The sequence below is a fragment of the Melanerpes formicivorus genome, unplaced genomic scaffold, assembly GCF_026170545.1.
Source record: "Melanerpes formicivorus ecotype bairdi unplaced genomic scaffold, bMelFor1.0.p_v2 SCAF_8, whole genome shotgun sequence".
NCBI lineage: Eukaryota > Metazoa > Chordata > Aves > Piciformes > Picidae > Melanerpes > Melanerpes formicivorus.
This window is the reverse complement of record NW_027142360.1, coordinates 9,524,341-9,535,103: the sequence shown is the minus strand read 5'-3', so window position 1 is coordinate 9,535,103 and position 10,763 is coordinate 9,524,341.

Here is a 10,763-nt window from a genome sequence, read left to right as displayed (position 1 = left end):
TCCTCAGAAAGATACACATTAAGGTACTTCTGTAATATTTCATCACAAACCTGTGTCAGCAGTCTGATAGCGTGGTCAGAGGGTTCATAGAATCATAGAAGCAATAAAGTTGGAAAAGACCTCAAAGATCATCAAGTCCAACCTGTCACCACATGACCTCATGACTACTAAACCATGGCACCAGGTGCCACGTTCAATCCCCTCTTGAACACCTCCATGGATGGTGTCTCCACCACCTCCCTGGGCAGCACATTCCAATGGCGAATGACTCTGTGAAGAACTTTCTCCTCACCTCGAGCCTAAACTTCCCCTGGTGCAGCTTGAGACTGTGTCCTCTTGTTCTGGTGCTGATTGCCTAGGAAAAGAGATCAACCCCCTCCTGGATACAACCTCCCTTCAGGTAGCTGTAGAGGGCAATAAGGTCTGCCCTGAGCCTCCTCTTTTCCAGGCTAAACAATCCCAGCTCCCTCAGCCTCTCCTCACAGGGCTTGTGGTCAAGGCCTCTCCCCATCCTCATTGTCCTTCTCTGGACACGTTCAAGAGTCTCAATGTTGTTCTTAAATTGAGGGGCCCAGAACTGGACACAGTACTCTAGGTGTGGCCGAACCAGTGTGGAGTACAGGGGCACCATGACTTCCCTGCTCCTGCTGGCCACACCATTCCTGATCCAGGCCAGGATGCCATTGGCCTTCTTGGCCACCTGGGCACACTGCTGGCTCATGTTCAGCCAGCTCATATCATCACAGAAAAAATGGGATAAATTGTTACAACACAACTTGGTCCAGTTCCAAGACAGCAACAAGATAATACCATATGATACAAAATCATGGAAAATTAAACCATCTTTGGGGTAAAAATAGCAGTTTCTGTAGAACAGTACTAGTAAAACATCATCCTGCAGTATACAACATTGCAAGGCAGAATCTTGGCAGACAATATAACATTTATTACCATGAGGGAGATTTACATCATATTTTCTTTAATAAAGTAAATGGTCTGAGAAATATAAAAGCAAATTAAATAATCACCAGTGTTCATTCTCTGTTTTAAGTCTAGTCCCTGTAGCTGTCATGAGCTTGCTAGGGAGCGCTATCTCATTTCAAGTCAACCAACAGATTCTTCTTTAACTTTGTGTATGAAATGCTGAAATGCTGAAGCAATCTGGAGATCATTAAGCAACTATAACCAGAACCCCTCTAGCCAAACTTTCAATTTGTACATTGGTATATAAACTGACAGCACATGATCCTGCATTCAGCTGTTCTGATGAACTAATTTATCCCTTCTTCAGGTTATCTCAGGGATAAGTTGGTTTATGTGCATGAGTGTGTGTTACGTGTTAAGTCATTAATTGCTTATCATTCCACATGCAAGTGAAAATGAACCCCATCTGTACAACTGAGATTCAGATCTGATCTGTAAAATCATCATCCATCAGATATTTCAATCTAAAGAGTGGATTTTAGCTACGAGACTGCTTCTTTGAGACAGCTTTCAGCAACTAATTGCTAGATGTGGCTGAAGGATGCCTGAGAGCAGTCTGATATAAGTGGGTTTAGATTTGAAACATGAGGCAACAGTCACTAGTGATAATAATTATATACATATGATGTGTTATGCCTGAGCAGATGAAATGGTATCTTCAGGAGATCAAAATCCCATTTTCCTCTTCAGAAAATCCTAGATGGAAATACAGGTTCACGAAATCAACATGCAGTATGTCCAATACTCTCTTCAGACATTGAGTTGTGTCCTGAGCAGCTGATATGCATGTGCACTCTTTTATTTACAGTATGAAAAACCCAAACTCACTTTATCTGTTGCTATGACAATATTATGTTGTTGGAAAAAGTAGCTAATGATCATCTGATTCGTGTTGCTCCACAGGACAGAGAAAGGAAGCGTGAGAAAATACGAGGGGAAGAGAGAGACACTCGAGATGTCTCCAGCAACATTTATGTCTTTGAGGAAAAATACAGCTGCACAGCCTACTTACTTTCATAGAGTACAGCCTTTTGCAAGACAAGGTGTCTTCATTTGAATTGGCTGTTTGGCTGAAGTAACTAAAAAGGTGAGACATGATAAAAAAGGAAAGAGGAATCTGGTCACTTTCAGGAGCAATGAAGAGAGGCAGGTCCACCGTGGAGCAGCCACGTTCTGAAGTTTCTCAGATTTGGGTGCTGCCTAATCCTTACCACTCAGCCTAGGTTATTAGCATTTAATTCAGCTGCTTCAGTACCTGCTGATAGGAAACCCACAACTGTTAGGGTTGGCTGGAATTTTACTTGGCGAAGTTCAAAGTATTTTTAGAATGTTTTTAATATTTACTTATGAAAAAAAAAAAAGCAGCCTTTTATTATTATTTCTACCATTTTCTCCCTCTTTTAAGTCATCCATCTTTTTAGTAGCAAAACATTCAGACTGGAGAAAACAAGGTTCTGGGGAGACCTTGGAGTAGCCTTACAGTACCTGAAGGGGGCCAACAAGAAAGCTGGGAAGGGACTCTTTACAAGGACCTGTGGTGATAGCACAAGAGGGAATGGATTGCAGCTTGAGTAGGGCATAGTGAGACTGCAGATTAAAAAGAAATTATTTCCAGTGAGGGTGGTCTGACACCACCTGACAGAACAGGTTGCCCATGGAGGTTGTGGATGCCCCTTCCCTGGAGGTGTTTGAGGCCAGGTTGAATAAGGCCTGGAGCAACCTGGTGTAGTGGAAGGAGTCCCTACCCATGGCAGAGGGGTTGAAAGACAAGGGTAAAGGTATGAATAAAATGGCTAGATAATATCTGTCTCAATAGAGCAGAGGTTTCTGTATCCAACTCTTTTCCTTTTAGTCACCTCTTGGCTATATGGCCACCTCAGCTACTTATTTCCCCTCCGTAGGCATGGTTGAAGCTCATCACCACAACTCAGGCTTAAAGCAATCAAAATTGCATGACTGAAGCAGTTTAAAAAATAACCTAGAAAATCCTATTATTGCCTTCCCAGCAGCAATTATGAGTGAGAAGTAGCTCATGCTCTAGTATGGGGAGTCCAAAATAACCATATGCAACTGATTGCTTAGAGCGTGACAACCATCTTCCAGAAATTGCCATTGTAGTGAAGCACGGAGATTGTACGTGCAAACCTGAGCTCTGCAATGATCTCAGTGGCTTCACTGAGGCAACTGACCCTAGGGGAACGTGACACAGAATATTTCTGGGTCTGAGAAGATGGTTAGCCAAACAAGGGGCCACAAGAGCAGCAAGAACTTTCTGACTCTGCTGGCCGTTTGTTGCGTAAGCAACGAGGAGCAGGGTGTAGACTTCCCAACAGTGTGAATGATTAGAGGTAGTATCAGGACACTCTGATCCCTGCCTGATCTTTCGTGCAGTCTTCTGTAATTCATATGCTCACAGAGAAATTATTAAGAGGACTATTTGTCTGACCCCGCCAATTTATGTTCAGGCTGCACACGTGCTCTCTGTGTAGGGCTTGCTCCGTGGGTCATCAGCCAGCAATGAGACTGGAAACAGGAACCAATCCAAACAACAACACTCTACTGTACTCGTTTCCCATCCAGCTTGAGGCCTAGAGAGACAAAGGGTGTTTACATTGAAAGGAAGAGGAGCAACATGACTGCACAAGGAATTAATCTCACTTAAAGGGAAACCACCAACTTCTCTATACCTGCAAGTCTTGCTCTGTGAGAAATAGCAATTCCAATACAATGTAGAATCAGAGAATCATTTGTGTTGTAAAGGACTTCCAAAGCTCTAGTCCAACCCCCCCTGTCAGCAGGGACAGACTTCACTACATCAAGTTGCTCAGCACCTTGTTGAGCCCAGCCTTGAATATCTGCAGGGATAGGGCCTCAAGTACCTTCCTGGGCAACCTGTTCCAGTGTTCCACCACTCTCATCATAAAGAACTTGTTCCTAACATCCAATCTAAATCCATAACTAATCTAATCCATCCTGTCAAACATGCAAAAAATAAAGTGATTAAACCCTGCAAGCAGCAGTGGCATACCAGCATCTGCAGAAACTATTTTTGTGCAATAATCACAGGTAGCTCCCTGGAAATCTGTCTCCAGCAAATACAGCTGGTGATTTTAATGGGCTCTCCATGGACACATTTTGGCATCATTCTCTGAATAAGAAGGATAATTTAAGCTCAGTTCTTATTGTACCTCTGATGAGGATTTTCTCAGTTGATTATTACTTGCTTCTGCACCACATGGTGTTAATGCTGCTATAGTAATGGCCCTACATGGCACTGCTCCCACCAGCTGCCAAAACACCATGCCAATGCTGCATTGGGTTGCTGATTTATGGAGGGTTATACCAGGCTGTATTCCAGCAGCGGTTTCAGAAGACATAGCAGACTATGAGATGTATGAATCTATAATTAAATCTACTACTACAGACAGCAGATGTTATAAACTGCTTTAGACTAGGTACAAATAAAGAAAGCTCTCTTCTGATTATGCCATCATTTCAAAATGTGGATTTCTTTGCTACTGAGAAGCAACCTGCAAAGCCTTGCACTCGGCAGACCAAAACCATCAGCAGCAGTCAGCAATTTTCAGTGTCAGGCAAAAAGGAGGTACTATATACACATTCCTGTGAAAGAATTTGGTAATGTGTAAAAGAAACATGCATTTCATAAATAGTTCTGACATGTACCGACGGCAAGCAGTGGCAGCAGATTGAGGATGTTTATGGACTCAGGCAGATACAGTGTTTAATCACCCAGTGCACAGATAAAATGAGAGAGCTGGCTGCTAAAGTTGTAGGCATTTGTAACAAACCAAACAAAAATAATAAGAGTGTTATGAACACAGTATGAATGGAAACATTTATGAAAGCACCAGATGAGACAGCAGAACAAGCTGTAAAAGAATCACAGAATGTTAGGGGCTGGAAAGGAACTGGAAAGATTAAAATCCTCCTGCCAGACCAGGACCACATAGACCAGGTAGGCTGTATTGACAATGGAAGACACCATTCCCTTGACACTCTTTCCAGACCATTGTTCTCATCAGTAAAATTACATAATATGATTAGGACAAGCCCAAAAGCCTGCACTCAAAGCAACACAGCCTGCTCTATGAGACCACAGGATAATATGACTTGCCAGCAGAAGATGCTGCATCCTTACAATGGGACGATGACCCACCTCAGAGCCTTTTTTTCTCCAGACTGAACAGCCCTAACTCTTTCAGTGTGTCCTTATAGGAGAGGTGCTTCAGCCCTCTGCTCATCCTCGTGGCCCTTCTCTGGACCCGTTCCAGCACCTCCATATCCCTCTTGCAATAGGGGCTCCAGAACTGGACTCAGTACTCCAGGTGGGGTCTCAGCAGAGCTGAGTAGAGGGGAAGAATCACCTCCCTTGCCCTGCTAGCCACACTTCTCTTGATGCAGCCCAGGATCTGATTGGCCTTCTGGGCTGCATCCCTTGATGTCCCTTGACCCCTTCACCTCTTAGCTCCTCTCTATTGCAATCTGTATGTATGATAGCAGGTTTGGGGTTCTTCTCTCCCAGGTTTCTTCATGAGATCATTTTCCTTGCAAATCATAATTTTAATAAAATAAAAAGGGATATGGAAGGGACTTTAAGAGATCAGTTAGGTCACCCAGTGGTACCTAGAACAAATCTTAACACCCTGTAAGTGCCAGCTGCCAATGAAGGAGATGCCACATCCTCCCTAAGCAATGCAGGGGTAATCACCCCTCTGATTAAAATTTCTAAGAGCTAGCTTTAGTATTCTGTGATGTAACTCAAGCTTCTAACTTCTTGTCCTAAGCACACTAACATGACAAAGATCTTTTTCTTGTAGCAATATTTCACTAGTATGATGATGGTTATCATGTTCCCTCTCATTTTCTCCCAGGCAACCTGTGACAGAACAAGGAGACACAGTCTCAAGCTGCACCAGGAGAGGTTTATATCATAGAATATCATAGAATCAACAAGGTTGGAAAAGACCTAAAAGATCATCAAGTCCAACCTGTCACCCAACACCTCATGACTACTAGATCATGGCACCTAGTGCCATGTCCGATCCCCTTTTGAACACCTCCAGGGATGGTGACTCCACCACCTCCCTGGGCAGCCCATTCCAGTGGCTAACAACTCTCCCTGCGAAGAACTTTCTCCTCAGGCTGGATGTTGGGAAGAAGTTCTTCACAGAGAGAGAGATTGGCTAGTGGAATGTGCTGCCCAGGGAGGTGGTGGAGTCACCATCACTGGAGGTGTTTAAGAAGAGACTGGATGGGGTGCTTGGTGCCATGGTTGAGTTGATTAAATGGTGTTGGGTGATAGGTTGGACTTGATGATCTCAAAGGTATTTTCCAACCTGGTTAATTCTATTCTACTCTATTCTATTCTATTCTATTCTATTCTATTCTATTCTATTCTATTCTATTCTGGGAAAAAACTCTTGCTTGCACATCTGGCTGAATGCTTAACCTTGCCCACGACACCAGGACACACTAACCTGGCATCTGAAAAAGCAGAGTATCATGAGATAATTACCACCACTAAAGCTAAGATTCCTTCCTGTCTGCTTTTAAGATATCTCAGACCCTTGAAGGTTTCTTTGTCCTTTTTAATAACCATATGTTAAACTTTATTCATCTGACTTTTCCTGTGTGGACAGTCTAGCCTGAGACTTGCATGAAGCTTCAAATAACAGGAATGAGTAATGCTAGACTTTCTTAGGCACATCCCTTGTTATTTTTTATACTGGTTTGACTCTGCCATAACTCCATGGATTTCACTGGAGCTATCTATGATTCAGGGCTAAGAAAGGATACCTGAACCTCTGAAATTTCCTGTTGCTGCAGAGAGCCCAGCAGGTTTAACTCCCAGGTTAGCCAGATGTACATATTCCTAAGGTTTCCATCACATGCTTCCACTGAGGCTTACTCTTTTGTTGCTGTAGTATTAAGTATGTCCTAGAAAAAGACAGGATTCTGACACTGGACCTATTTGCATGGATACTTATGCAGCTAACGTAATTAGACTCCATGAACACAAAAATTAAATCCTGGCCCCAGTGAGGTCAACAGCAGTTTTACCACTGTTTTTTCAAAGGCATTTGCCTTTGCCTCTGCTCTTGAAGCTCCCTTGTGAGCTTCAAAGACTTTGCTTAGTTTTCCTGTCTTGAAGCCTACAGAGAGTGTTGTGACCAGTGTGAATGTTAGAAAGGGAGGCTCTCAAGACTGGCATCTCAGAAGGTGGAAGGGCAGAGCAGCTCTCAAGAATGGCAATCCAGAGGGTATTAGTTTGAAAACAGACCCCAGCCCTCATTACCACTGAGGTTTCTTTTTCAGCCTTGCCTGATACACATTAAGTACAGTTACACACTGTGTAACAAAACATTTTCCTAATTAATAGCTTAATTTCCATAATCTGCTCCCTGTTAGTATATTATAACCTTTGAACAGGGTTCAGAGTAACACCTCAGCACAGACCTACTGAATGCCTCCAGTTTTGTGCATCTGCTCTTATACATAGGCTTGAATGAATGGACTTCTTTCTTGAGGGCAACTACAATGTGAAACTTTATAGCAACTGAGCTGTGACCAGAAAGGAAATTCACAGATTTTTATTATCCCCAGAGGAATAATATGGCATGGAACATGTTTTTTTATATAGATTTATTCCCACTAATTTTACCAGTATACCACTATTTCCTTGAAATGAGCCAGTTTGGCCCTGCTTGTTCAGGGGAAGTCAGGCATGACAGGACCAGGGGCAGGCAGGCTACACAGTCACAAGACCTTGACCACAGTGTGCGATGTGGATTGTGTGTTGCATTAGCTAGTGAGGATGAGAGAGCTGAAACCCTTTCCTCCACGCTGGCAAACCTGTGCCTGCAGGCCACTCCATGGTCCCATAAAGCAGTGTACATGCTCCAAAGAAGCAGAGAGCATTGTATTCTGTGTTTTGTTCTCTGCTGCTCTATTATTAGAATATCAAATGTTCTTATCTCACCGAGCACTGTTCCCCACACAGTCCCTTCAGAAGCAAGACATCAGTACAAATATGGAAGAAATGAGTCAGAATGTATTTAGGTGAGTAATATGTACTCAGTCTAGCTCAAAGCCCAGCTTCATCCTTGGATACTGAAGCAGCTGGCTGATGAAACTTCAGAACCAGGTAGAGTTACCAAGGCTAGACAGCACAAAATACTCCCTGGGTTAAAATTAGGGGGAAAGTAAGCTTTAGCTTTATGTGACATAGTAACAGTTTACACACTGGGAGACTCAGTCCAGAAGTGTACTCTTGATCAAAACCAAAACAATTAAGAAGGATTTAATTAGGTACAGAATTGTAAAAAATTCTTACAAGATGACCCCCCCTAGATTTATGATGTATGCCAGATCTTCTAATGTCATATCTTTTCTCTGTAAATGAAAGCTGAAACCAGACCTAGCTCCTTCACTGGGATATTCCTGGACTATGGGAAAGAACTAAACCAAATTATGTAGTTGAAACATTCTTTTTGATAAATCATCCAATGTTCACAATGTCATGAACCAAAATACATATATGTTTAACCCATTGCTTCTAAACATGTAGGTATTTTGATACTGTAGCAATTAAGAAACTCTGAAAGAGGTTTAATACAACATAAGCAGGAGCAGGGAGGTCATTGTGCCCCTGTACGCCACACTGGTTAGGCCACATCTTGAGTACTGTGTCCAGTTCTGGGCCCCTCAGTTTAAGAAGGACATTGAGACACTTGAACATCTCCAGAGAAGGGCAATGAGGCTGGGGAGAGGTCTTGAGCACAAGCCCTATGAGGAGAGGCTGAGGGAGCTGGGATTGTTTAGTCTGGAGAAGAGGAGGCTCAGGGGAGACCTCATTGCTGTCTGCAACTACCTGAAGGGAGGTTGTAGCCAGGAGGGGGTTGGTCTCTTCTCCCAGGCAATTAGCACCAGAACAAGAGGACATAGTCTCAAGCTGCACCAGGGGAAGTTTAGGCTCGAGGTGAGGAGAAAGTTTTTCACTGAGAGAGTTGTTAGCCATTGGAATGTGCTGCCCAGGGAGGTGGTGGAGTCACCATCCCTGGAGGTGTTCAAAAGGGGGTTGGACATGGCACTTGGTGCCATGGTTTAGTCCTGAGGTTTGTGGTGACAAGTTGGACTTGATCTTTGAGGTCTCTTCCAGCCTTGGTGATTCTGTGATAAGATTTCTCATTTTTAATTTGTCAAAGCCTTGTATATTTTCTTTCTAACATAATATGCTATAAAATGGTCAATTCTGGCAACTTTAAAGACACTTCCTGAGAAAAGCACAAAATCCTAGAATCATATAATGCTAGGGATTGGAAGGGACCTCCAGAAATCACTGAGTCCAAGCCCCTTGCAAACCAGGACCACTTAGGGCAGGTCACACAGGAACATGTCCAGGCTAAGGTACTTAGCAAGTTATGGCTACTAGTTTCAATCTTGTATGACAAAAATAAATGAGGCCTGAAAGGTGCTGCATTGGTCTGCGTAGCAGCAGAGCAAGCTGCTGCATTGGTCTGCGTAGCAGCAGAGCAAGCTGCTGCATTGGTCTGCGTAGCAGCAGAGCAAGCTGCCTACCTCTGCTGGATTTATTTTAAAAGATATCCACTGCAGAAAGGAAAAAAACCTCCTCTTGCAGTGACTCTTCTTAAATGCCTGCCTCTGGATGAATATAACTTGGAGTGTTTCCTTTGGCAGCGGTAGATGAGGTACTGCTTCTTCACAACACATTAAACAACCTGAGGATGACTTCAGTGAACTGTACATAATACATTTCCATTAGAAACCGAGACCTTGAGTGTCCAGGAGCTGCTTTACGATGCTGCTGCTTGCCATTCTTCAAATCACAATAAACCCCAGCTTCCCATGAAGCTTTTTATGGGAAGTGTGCTACTGTATTTTGTGCATTCAGATTGTACAAATAAGTTCGTATAACTTCACATCCGGCGCTTTTATGCTTTAATACGCTTTGTGGGAGGTGGAGAACAGAAGAGAGGCAGAGGGGATGTGTCCCTTACAGAAAAAAAAGGCTCCGCTGTGACTCTTCTGCCCTCTGCCGGGATTCCTCGGGCAGGAGAAACCACTGAAGTCTGCAAGGGTGTTGTTTGCAAAGTGAAAATGTTTGGGGTTATAGTGACACTGGTGAAGTTAGGGTTAAATGTACTGCATCGGTCTTCTAAGCAGAATGATTGATCAGGGTGTAAAGCTGCTCACTTGGAATAAATGAGGCATGCCTTGCTAGCAACTAAGTCCTTGAAAAGTAGCCAAAGGAGTGATGATAGCCTCTGCTGGCAGCTCCCATCAAAGTAAAACATCAAGGATATCAACAGGAGCTCTTAATTGGAGGAGATTCCTGGGGTTTGTATATTATGGGGAACATCCTAAGATAAATTGCAATAATGTGTCATCAAGCAGGACTCTGGCAAGAAAACAAAGCTTAAAGGTATCCTTTCTTTAACCCACCCTCCGAATGTGAAAACCCACACCTCCTAGCTAGAAAGCCCCCCACCCAAATAAACCCCTCACCCTCTGAGCATGCATAGTGAATTTAAAAGAAGCTGTATCTTTAAGATTAAGCAAGATAGAGACTAACCAATGCCTAATTAATAGGTGTCAACATCAGGTGTAGCAAATACATTGTACTGTACAAATATACCCACAAATCTCACCTGGTGTGCTAGATTTGTGGGGATACTCCCCAACACCCAAACCTGCACAGCATTCTAATGAATCAGTATCCTGTCTCAGTGTGTGAGGTT